At 41.3% G+C, this 12,143-nt stretch overlaps 1 long non-coding RNA gene across 1 annotated transcript in view; it reads left to right on the forward strand.

Annotated features, from left to right (window-relative positions):
• The first annotated feature begins 864 nt into the window (after positions 1-864).
• LOC147122038 (uncharacterized) overlaps positions 865-12,143 on the forward strand; it is a 313,153-nt gene continuing 301,874 nt past the window's right edge. Inside the window, exon 1 of the long non-coding RNA XR_015077668.1 lies at positions 865-1,306. This is a non-coding gene — a long non-coding RNA (uncharacterized LOC147122038). The remainder of the gene's footprint in view (positions 1,307-12,143) is intronic.

Below are 12,143 nucleotides of genomic sequence, written 5' to 3' on the forward strand. Positions count from 1 at the left end.
GTGTTTACCTACATTACAACAGTGACTACACTTCAAAAGTAATTCATTGGCTGTGAAGTGCATTGGGACATCTTCAGGTTGTGAACGGTGCTATTTAAATGAAGCTCTTCCATAAGGAGTACTGTCTTTGTGGAAAATGGTCTTGTTAATGTTTCTTCTGGGAAAGGGAGAAGTCATTGCTACAATGTTACGTACAAGTGACACAATGATATATTTCAACATGACACCTACTATCACGTTATATAAGAATGAAAGAACTTGTATTTATATAGCACCTTTCACAACTTCAGGACATCCCAAAGCATTTCACAGCCAATGAGGTACTTTTAAAGTATAGTCATTTTTACAGAAATTTAGTAAAGTCACGCATTAAAAAAAAAATAAAGTATCCCTTTAAGAGTTTAATGGCACTTCTGAATATCAACTGAAGGTAAATTTCTGAAGAACAATAAAGTTACAAGTGTACAATTGAATGAGCTTTTGTAAAACCTTAGTTATTCCTGAAGCTTTCTTACACCCGTCACTAGTCTAAAAAATCGGGCGAATACTATACTCCCAATAATTTAATTTTGGGGGATTGTTTCCTACTTCATCAACGTCAATTTCATTTTCACCGCAAAGATTTTCCTCATTAAATCGCGATACCAGTACAATAATTATGGTACATTATGGCTTTCGGTTTCGCCGCAACTAGACCTTGCACCTGCTAAAAAAATAGATGGGAGGCAGTGACCAACGTAAGGAGCGGCTGGGGACTGTGGGGCTAGTTAATTGGAAACCACACGCCCCTTTTCAATGCCTTTGCGCATGTTACTGACACTACACTTTGCACTTCATTCAAATGTATGCGGTTCGTGAAAGCCAGATGGAGCTGTCAGAGGGAGAGACACAAACGTGCGGGAGCTAGCCAGGATGGATCTGGGGCTGTAAATACTTACACAGGGCGGAAGGATAAGGCTGTATGTGGAGATTGTCGCATTGTCCATGGGTTGACCTTTCTCCCTCTCATTGCCTTTACTTGAAGGGGGGCTGAACCCTTCTTCGGTGGCACGACTAGACACTGGCCGGGAGCGCGAGAGCCCGCGGGGACTGGACACTGACCGGGAGCGCGAGAACCCGATAGCCGGACAATAGAGGCTCGAGCCTCAACTGGACACTCAGCAGCAGCGCGAGCGAGACTGCCGGACAATACGAGCAGCAGCCTGACCAGGGCTCCAACGCGTGGTTTTGTTTTATTTTTTATTCCCCCTTTCAGTGTGTAACACATCCAACCGACGCCAACACCGGTCTTCCGATTCTTTGAAAGGTAAGACTCACTGAATAACCTATAGACTGCTGAGTTAAAGTGTTCAAATTCTAATTTATGTTCACGATCTTCGCGCAAATAACAGTTGAGGAGCAACACTCTCAGTGTACGATTCCTGGTGTACATTAACACACTCTCACTGTACGATTCCTGGTGTACATTAAAAATAAACGATGCACTGTCGACAGAGTTTTCACTTCATCGCCAGCAGGGACTTGACTGACATATTGCATTTTCAGTCGCTGCATTTTAATAGACGTACACTGTTCACCCTCCCCCGCCCCATTGAAAGCTGTTTTAAAACACAACACTTTGTCTTGTGCAGTCCAGTACCAGAAAGAACATTTGGCAGGCGACAATGAGAAACGTGCTGAAACGTTTTGTTTCGTGTATTTGTGAACTGAGCCATTATTACGGTATTGCGTGTGTTTGAAGAGTTTCATTGCTTGTCTTTGTAATGGCAAGCAATCTAGAGTGGGGAAAAAACCCGTGTCTTTTCCTCCATTTCATTACTTGAGAATGCTTTACAAACGTGTCAGCCCAGGCGGTGATTTCGAATGGTTTGATTGCAAACAGGTTCACTTCCATATTTTTAGTGTTTTGGGACGGAATGCTATTCAGCGCTGAACGTATTTGACGGTTCGCTTTATATAGACGCAGAAAACAAAGAAGCATATTTCAGACACAATACCCAGTCTTGCTTTGGGACGTCCTGAGGGCGTGAAAGGCGCTATATAAATGCAAGTCTTTATTTTTTTCAGTTTTGCTATGCTATTGCAAAAGCATCGTATAACATATATGCGTCCAATCTTGTACTGCTTTAAGGGAATCGGAACACTTTTTTGGTGTTTGTAGATTGAAGCAAGGTGGGGTAATTCATCATTGTCATCAAGTAAATTTGGTGATGGTAGACCATGAAGTTTTTAATTTTTGCTTTGTTTCTTTAACTTACGTATGATGGTATTTTGTCTAGTCAAGATACGTGGTGGCTTTGCTATCTCACTAGGAAACTGGGTTTAAGATCTAGAAACTGCAGCTCAAATGTGTAAAGTTTTTAGATGCCTTCACAAACTCCCAAATAGCAGTTGCAATCATGCGTCTATATAAAGTGAACCGTCAAATACGTTCAGCGCTGAATAGCATTCCATCCCAAAACACTAAAAACATGGAAGTGAACCTGCTTGCAATCAAACCATTCGAAATCACCGCCTGGGCTGACACGTTTGTAAAGCATTCTCAAGTAATGAAATGGAGGAAAAACAACTGTAATAGAGCCTCTAGCGTCACTACCCCACATTTTCGTGGCACAGGCGAAACACTCTCCTGGTATAGATGGCAGGTTCAGCAAATCTTACCATTTTTAAACAATTGCATTTCAAATTCGAGTCCATTCAAAGTTGAAATAATTAGGTCTAAATTCCTTTACCACTTGTATCTTCTTTCTGCTCCCATTGCATGTTTCACGTTGGTTCCATTCTGAATACAGCAGGATTTCAATGTCATAAACTATAATTGGACAAAATCATGTACAGTAATATTTTCAATTACTGGAATCACTTGCATTTTTTGCTTAATTGCCCATTTAGCCAGACAATATAGTATTTTACAGTAGTACAGTAGGAGGACCATGTATAGTTTTGGGCACCCCATTATAGAAAGGACATTGGGGCTATGGAAAAGCTACATATAGAGATTTGATCACTAGGATGATGCCAGGATGATTTAAGATGATTTAGTCATAATGAGAGAATTGCACTAGGTTTGTAATTGCTAGAGCAAAGAATCTTAAAGGAGATCTAATAGAATTATTTTAAACATTGAAAGGGGTTCAGGGGGCAAATAGTAAAAGACTTATTTCCATTAGATAGTAAATTGGTAACAAAGGGCATAAGATTAGGGTTAATAGTAGAATTAAATTGGAGTGGTTAGAAAAATATTTTCACACAAAGGTCTGTCAGAATATGGAATGCTTGATTGCAACTGCCATTGAACCTGAGTCAATCATGGCATTTAAAAGGAAACTATATTAAAATCTTGAAGAAAATGGTTATGGGGGAAAGAGTTGAGAAATAACAATACAATAGATAGTTGCAAGATGGAGCTAGCACTGACACTGGCATAGACTGTATAAACTCCTTCTGTGCAGAAATTTCTATGAATATTATCTGGGTATTCTTTTCTGGCTATACAGTTAGAAATATGGATAGAGAGACTGAGCTCACAAGGTGGGAGCAAGGAGACAATACCTAGGGATGTATCTACAACCTATACTTTTAACTTGTGTTGTGCCTGTCAAACAAAATCTACCAGGATAGCTAACATGGTCATTGCTCAGCCCATGCCCCATCTGAGGTTCATAGAGTCCAACCAGACCCTTGGTAACTGAACACTGTGCAATCATCATCGAACATTCCCACTTCTGACCTTATGATGGCGGAAGGTCATTGATGAAGCAGCTGAAGATAGTTGTGCCTAGGATACTGCCCTGAGGAACTCCTGCAGTGATGTCCTTGGTCTGTGATGATTGACCTCCAACCACCACAACCATCTTTCTTTGTCCTAGGTATGACTCCAGCCAGTGGAGAGCTTCCCCCTGATTTCCATTGCCTTCAATTTTACAAGGGCTCCTTGATGCCAGACTCGGTCAAATGCTGCCTTGATGTCATGGGCAGTCACTCTCACCTCACCTCTGGAATTCAGCTCTTCTATCCATGTTTGGACCAAGGCTGTAATGAGGTCTGGAGCTGAATGATGTTCAGTTTGGATTCCGCCAGGACCAGTGAGCAGGTTATTGGTGAGTAAGTGCTGCTTGATAGCACTGTCAATGATCCCTTCTATCACTTTGCTGATGATGGATAGTAGGCTGATGGGATGGTAATTGGCCAGATTGGATTTGTCCATCTAGGGATGATGGGAGAGAAGAAGAGACCTGTGAATAATAAGGGGAGAAAGCCTTTCTACCATCTACAAGGCACAAGTAAGGAGTGTGATGGAGTACTCTCCACTTGCCTGGATGAATGCAGCTCCAACAACACTCAAGAAGCTCGACACCATCCAGGACAAAGCAGACCACTTGATTGGCACCCCATCCACCACCTTAAACATTCACTCCCTCCACCACCAGCGTTCCGTGGCTGCAGTGTGTACCATCTACAAGATGCACTGCAGCAACTCACCAAGGCTTCTTCGGCAGCACCTCCCAAACCCGCGGCCTCTATCACCCAGAGGGATAAGGGCAGCAGGTGCATGGGAACACCACCACCTCCAAGTCGCACACCATCCTGACTTGGAAGTATATCGCCGTTCCTTCATTGTCGCTGGGTCAAAATCCTGGAACTCCCTCCCTAATAACATTGTGGGATTACCTTCACCACACGGACTGCAGCGGTTCAAGAAGGCAGCTCACCACCACCTTCTCGAGGGTAACTAGGGATGGGCAATAAATGCTGGCCTTACCAGCAACGCCTACATCCCATGAACGAATAAAAGAAAATGCACAATGTTCACTAGACTTGTTCCTGGGATGAGGGGATTGCCCTATGATGAAAGATTGAGTAGACTAGGCCTATATTCCTTAGTGTTTAGAAGAATGAGAGGTGGTCTAATTGAAACATATAAAATTCTTAAGGGGCTTGACGGGGTTAATGCTGGGCAAATGTTTCCCCTGGCTGGGGAATCTACAACACGGGGTCACATTCTCAGAATAAGGGGTAGGCCATCTAGGACTGAGATGTGGAGAGATTCCTTCACTCAAAGGGTTGGGAATCTTTGGAATTCTCTACCCCAGAGAGCTGTGGATGCTCAGTTGTTGAGTATATTCAAGACAGAGGTCGATATATTTTTGGGAACGAAGGGAATTAAGGGATATGGGGATAGTGCGGGAAGGTGGAGTTGAGGTAGAAGATCAGCCATGATCTTGATGAATGGCGGAGCAGGCTCGAAGGGCCAAATGGCCTACTCCAGCTCCTATTTCTTATGTTCTCATGTTCTAAGCGATGCAAGTACTGTGGAATGGAATAATATCCCATTTCTGGTATGTAATGTTAACATTAAGCAATCCAAGGTCAATACAGAGTAAAGTTTCCTCTATTCTGAACCATAACTGTACCTTCAGGAGAGTATACCTACTGCATCATTTTGTTATTTCCATTCTCAACCACAAGGATGGCTGAGAACGGAAATAACATAATGATGCAGTCGGTATACATCCAAGTGAGAATCAATCAAATGCTAATTAGTGCTAAATTTTGCAAGTTTTGTGCTGTGGTTCACTTTTATTTGGAGTTGGGTTGAAATTGTCCAAACTTAGGAACACTGCACTTTAACTTCATATTTTTGTAAATAACATGACAGATATACATTTGAAGATGTTTATTACATGTTTGCAAAGTATTGTCACCAAGTTTGTAAGCCAATGAGTTTCAGTTATTTACAATGAGCAACTTCCTTTAGGTTATACTGAACACTTTAATTATATGCACAAAACAGATTAGATATACTTGGATATATTAAACTGTTCACTTTATTGGACTGTATTATTCTGAGCAAAATCCCATAAGAGGGATGTTAAGACATTATAGGCCCAGTTTTACAAATGCACTCTAATGGCAGGGAGTCTCAGCTACCAGCTGTACATATCAGGAAATTGGAGGTGTGCAGCAAGGCATCCTGCCGGTAGCGCATATTCATACATTCGACCCTTATGTGCTCTCATGAAACATCTTAATCTGCACTCTTATTATTAATTAATGGGAAACCCAATAAAAAAATTAAAACAGCTAATTCCCCAATTGGACACTCCCAGTGAGAAGTGACACTGGCAGGGAGCGCTGGATGGGAAATCACAGGCCCACAGAGCTTAATAATTTATCCTTTTATATTTTTGGATGGAAAATCCAATTCTGTGGGCCTACAATTTCCCAAGCAGTGCCACTCCTTGTCAGATATGCCCAGGAATCAAACATCATATCTCAGTGTGATTTCCAAACAAATTGAATTTTTTCATGGTAAAATGGCAATACATTTATTCTGTACTGAAACTGTTGCTACATCTGCTGACCTGGAAACTGGCCATTTCTGTTCTGTTCAGTTCAGCCCTTTACTGGGTATTTGCCATTGCTCAAACATAATCTGTAGTGCTTCAACTATACACAATGTAGCAGCATCTACACAGATGCTCAATTTACAGACACAAGCATACAACATGCACACAATATAATAGGACTATTATTCCTTTTGAAAGTGGCCAATAAACAATTGCTGCAACAATAAAAACTAACAAAACCCTAATGATTCGCCACTTTAAAGACCTGAATTTAATACAACTAAGATCTTGACATTGCCTGGAACCCATTTTACACATAAAGCAGCCAAAAAGGGAAAGAGAAAATATTCCATGTAATAAATTTGCCATAACTGTTCATCTGAGTTTATAGAAAAGGTACTGAAAAGTACTAAACATAGTTGTTCTTCCATCATTAAGAAGCTTTACTGGAATTCCATCATAAAATATTCATCGTACAAAAAAAATTAAAATATTTGCAGAGTTACACTGTAGTTGATAATAAGTGTAGCTGAATTACGCATAAGATATAGGGTAATTCTGAGTCGTATATTTAACAGGAATGTTTATAGGAGTGCAGCAAGGACACACATGAACCGTACGCAAGTTTCACTGAATAGCTATCAAGATCATGAATCCTAGTATTACCCGCCCCACCCCCACCCCCCGATGCTCATTGTATGACCCCCACTTCCACTCTGGCTGAGATCAGCTAACTCAGCACAAACCAGGAATCAAACCTAGGACCTTCATGGTCTAGTGGCTCAGTATCAATTGTGCACTTACTCATCAGGTCACCAGAAGCAGTTTATCCTCTAAAGTAGTAATAAAATGATAGCTAGGGATTTTGAGGTGTAGTACAAGCATGTCATTTACTTGGTTATACTCAGTATTTGTTTCTGGCCACAATTACGTCACATCCAATAGAATTATGCAAGTTACTAAACTGCAAGAGCTAAATCACAACATGCATCACAAGGGAATGAAGTGACTGGAAGAGTGCCATTTAATTTAAAGACTGCATGTTACATATACTGTAGTATGTGTCCAGTTTCATTGTAAACTTGAAGTGCTGGTTGGCATCCACAGCTTCAGTGGGTGCGAGAGCGCTCTGAATTTTAGCTAAAACTGCAGCCTTTAGTGTGCATGGCTGGCCACTTACTTTTCTACAGGTCCGGAGGTGAAATAGTCTTCTGCCAATAACGAGATTGATTGGGCTTCATTTGTGAGGTGGTTCTGTTATACTGGAGCCAATACAACTTGAAAAAGTAGTCTCCTTTTGTCGAGAGCCTAACAGGAAGAAAATAAGTATAGTACTGAATATCGAGACTGGTACATTGTGTTTTGGTAACAATCCAGTGCCAAATTTACACCAAAACCAGGGTGAATTCAGTTTTGAGTTGCTAGTCCAACAGCAGTATTACTCTTCATATTTTGGCTTCACTAACATTATACAATTGAATATAACAATTTACTCACTACTAATTAGCCTTTCATTTCACCAACAAGTTTTTGATGAAAGTTTTTTTTTAAAAAGGTAAACTTCCCAAAAGTAAGAAAAACTTACAGAATCCATAAGTGAAAATCACATTACAAGCAATTAAGGAAGTTTACTAATGAACTAAACGTTGCATCCCAGGACTTCCTATCCTGTAACAAAACACAACTAAGGTTGTGGTTGTAATACAACATATTTCCTTAAAAAGAATGATGCTGCAAGTACAACAGTTATTACTACTCAAATCCTGCACAGTATTACAGCTTGGGCCTTACTTTCATCTTTCCTTTTAGAATTAGAAGATCAGGATGTGCCAAATTGAGTCCCATCACATTGCTATAGTAAAACAGACTAATTTGCTCTGCTGCGGTGTAAAGTGCCCCTCCAGTTTCCAACATGGTGCTAAGCTACACAGGAAAGCACTCTTCAAAATCAATATGAAGAACCACTTAACTACTTGATATAATTCACTGCACCAACAGTACAACATACCCAAAACTAGTTCATTTGATGAAGTGTGTAAGCAAATTTACAGGCAAAATTCACAAAGGATAAAAAGTGTACAAGAAAATTACATCCAGGACACCCTTACTTATTTTTAAAAACCTGAAGTCTAAAGCAGCTATTCCCTTCAGACTAAACAATAAATCTGTAATGCTAAAAATACTAACACAGTGGAGGAATTAAGGCTCTGCTCACAGTGTCCCATACACTAAGCTCTAAATCTAGGATATGCCATCATGGGGAGGCACTGAGTGCAAAAACAATATACTGAGGCACCAGAGCTGTACTAAGCCAAGTAAATGACCTTCAGGAGGACTTTCCAGTCTGTACCTAACTTGTAAGCTACCACCATGACAGATGAATATGTAAGCATTATCTGGGGTTATGGAAGCTACAATCATATTTGTATAAGACTGCAGGTACTGTATATTCAGAATATAATTTCCCTGTGTGATTACAGTCAACTTGTGAGAAAAATGCACATCTGTTGTAATAGAGCATCACCTTGTATGGGTACAAAATGGTCATCCAACATTGTTGTGTTTCCCAAAATGGGAATGCCGATAAGTCAGTTGAATTTTGAAACTCCCAACTGCCTAACCTTTCACTCTCCATTCACCGCAATACTTCTGAAGCTGTAAATTTCCTCAACCACTCCTTCATCTGCACCTCTAATGCCTTTGCCCCAGCTAAACCCTTACACTCTCCCATTCCAATCATTCCCTCTGGTATGGCCCCCCATCTTCACTTCATTAAGTCCATGGCACAGAGACTTGAGTGTAGCTGGTGCACAACTGGTTTATCCTCCCATTCTCCACCCTCTGTAAACTACAGCTCATTCAAAACTCTGCTGCCTGTATCATATCCCATACCAAATCCCGCTCACCAATGATCCCTGCCCTTGCCGACCTACACTGGCTCCCAGTGTATAAGAGATGGATGCTATAGGCTCCGTGGTAGTTATACTACAGCTGGGGGTCCAGATTTAGTATTACTGAGTAAAATGCTTTTATCTTTTATTGTATTTGCATATCCGAGGCAGTGCAAGTTAAACTTCTATATTGATTTTCCACTACGGTCTACTTTTTACTTTTAATAAGCTATATAGTGTATAGCCTAAGTTGCATGGTCTAATAGTGTTTATTCTTCTGCAATGCAACGACTAAGAGAATACGAGAGGAATTGTGTCAATTCAGTATGCTAAACGTAAAAACAAGGGTTTCTGTTTGACCCTGGGTAATGCTACAATACCAGATATTAGAGGTAATTCCATGATCCAGCACTCCCAGTGGAGAGCGGCATACATAGCAAGCACATTGTGGAAAATTGTGGATGGCAGCCCATAATTTAGCATCTATCTGAATTAATGCAAGAAAAAAATCACATGCTGTGCATCTGCAATTGCCTGAGATGTGCACCATGTGAGTGCTGCTCCCTGCTGCCAATGCAGTTCTTGGAATAAGCTTTATTGCACAGATAAAAACATTAATACATAGCTGGAAAGTACTATTTGGATAAAAGGGAATGAAGCAAAGCACGGTTGTAAGGGAAACTAGGTTGCAACGGAGGGAGAAAAGAGGTGGTATTGAGTGGAGTGTTCCAGGCGTCCATGCTGGAATGACTCCTGCTCCTGGTATACATAAACAACGTGGAATTGCAATTCCCAGTGTAAGGTATTTAAATTCATAGCTAATACCAAGTTATGCCAGACTAGAAGAAGCAGCTACCATCTTACAAAGAGAGCCCAACAGAGTTTGTATTTGGGCTGATCAGTGGCAAATGAAGTTTAATATGGAAAAATGCAAGGTATGGGAAGTAAAAATAGGAGGCATGGGTACATAACGGCTGGGATAGAACTCCCCAAGGTGGATGATGAGAGAGCTCTCGGGTGCTAGTTGACTCATCGCTCATCATATTTAAAAAATATGACATGCAATAAGCAAAGCAAAAGTAACATCTCAGAGGGGACCCAACAGAGACATAAGATACTTAACAGGATAGAGAAGGCAAAGTAGAAACAATACTTTCAGATACACAAGGGCAGCAGGAGGAGGGCACAGACTCAAATTTGTGAAGAGCAAATTTAGCACATATGTCATGAAGAATTTCTTTACAAGAAGGTTAATTAACAGCTGAACAGCTGCCAGGAAGAATCGTTCATGCCAGGATGCTGGACTTATTCAAGAAACAACTAGATGCTGTAATGTGAAGATGGTAGAGCTGTTATTCTGGAAGGATGAGAGCATATCGGTACTCTTATAAGTTGATGCTCCCAGGTCAGAGCCTGTCAGGAGCACATATCGGTAAGTTAGGTACCCCCCAACAGAAAACAATGGAGGGAATGCATCTGAATTCACAATAAACACTCTTACATAGAAACATAGAATATAGGAGCAGGAGTAGGCCATTCGGCCCCTCGATCCTGCTCCGCCATTCAATGAGATCATGGCTGATCATCCAAATTCAGTACCCTGTCCCTGCCTTCTCCCCATATCCCTTGATCCCTTTAGCCTTAAGGAATATATCCAACTCTTTTTTGAATATATTTAATGAACTGGCCTCCACCGCCCTCTGTGGCAGAGAATTCCACAGGTTCACCACTCTCTGGGTGAAGAAATTCCTCCTCATCTCTGTTTTAAATGGCTTACCCCTTATCCTTAGACTATGACCCCTGGTTCTGGACTCCCCGGCCATCATAAACATCCTTCCTGCATCTAGTCTGTCCAGGCCTGACAGAATTTTATAGGTTTTGATGAGATCCCCTCTCAATCTTCTAAACTCCAGTGAGTATAAGCCCAATCGACACAATCTCTCCTCATACGTCATTCCTGCCATCCCAGGTATCAGCCTGGTGAATCTTCGCTGCACTCCTTCCATGGCAAGAACGTCCTTCCTCAGGTAAGGCGACCAAAACTGCACACAATACTCAAGGTGTGGTCTCACCAAGGCCCTGTACAACTGTAGCAAGACATCCTTGTTCTTGTACTCGAACCCTCTTGCTATGAAGGCCAACATACCATTTGCCTTCTTAACCGCCTGCTGCACCTGCATGCTTACCTTCAGCGACTGGTGCACAAGAACACCCAGGTCTCTTTGCACTTCCCCTTCTCCCAATCTATTGCCATTCAAATAATAATCTGCCTTCCTGTTTTTGCCACCAAAGTGGATAACCTCACACTTATCCACATTATAGTGCATTTGCCATGTTTCTGCCCAATCACCCAATCTGTCCAAATCGTACTGGAGTTTCACGACATCCTCCTCACAGCTTACCCTCCCACCCAGCTTTGTGTCGTCTGCAAATTTGGAGATATTACATCCAATTCCCTCGTCCAGATCATTAATATATATAGTGAACAGCTGGGGTCCTAGGACCGATCCTTGCGGTACCCCACTAGTCACTGCCTGCCACTCGGAAAACGACCCGTTTATTCCAACTCTTTGCTTTCTGTCCGCCAACCAGTTCTCTATCCAAGTCAATACCTTGCCCCTAATTCCATGTGCCTTAATTTTGCACACTAATCTCTTATGTGGGACCTTATCGAAAGCCTTCTGAAAGTCCAAATACACCACATCCACTGGTTCTCCCTTATCTATTTTACCAGTTACATCCTCAAAAAATTCCAGTAGATTAGTCAAGCATGATTTACCTTTTGTAAATCCATGTTGACTTTGTCCGATCCTGTCACTGCTTACCAAGTGCTCTGCTATTACATCTTTTATAATAGATTCTAGCATTTTCCCCACTACCGATTTCAGGCTTACCGGTCTAT

Source organism: Somniosus microcephalus, chromosome 3 (genome assembly GCF_052327205.1).
Source record: "Somniosus microcephalus isolate GS21.2 chromosome 3, FLI_Smic_1.0, whole genome shotgun sequence".
NCBI classification, from domain to species: Eukaryota; Metazoa; Chordata; class Chondrichthyes; order Squaliformes; family Somniosidae; genus Somniosus; species Somniosus microcephalus.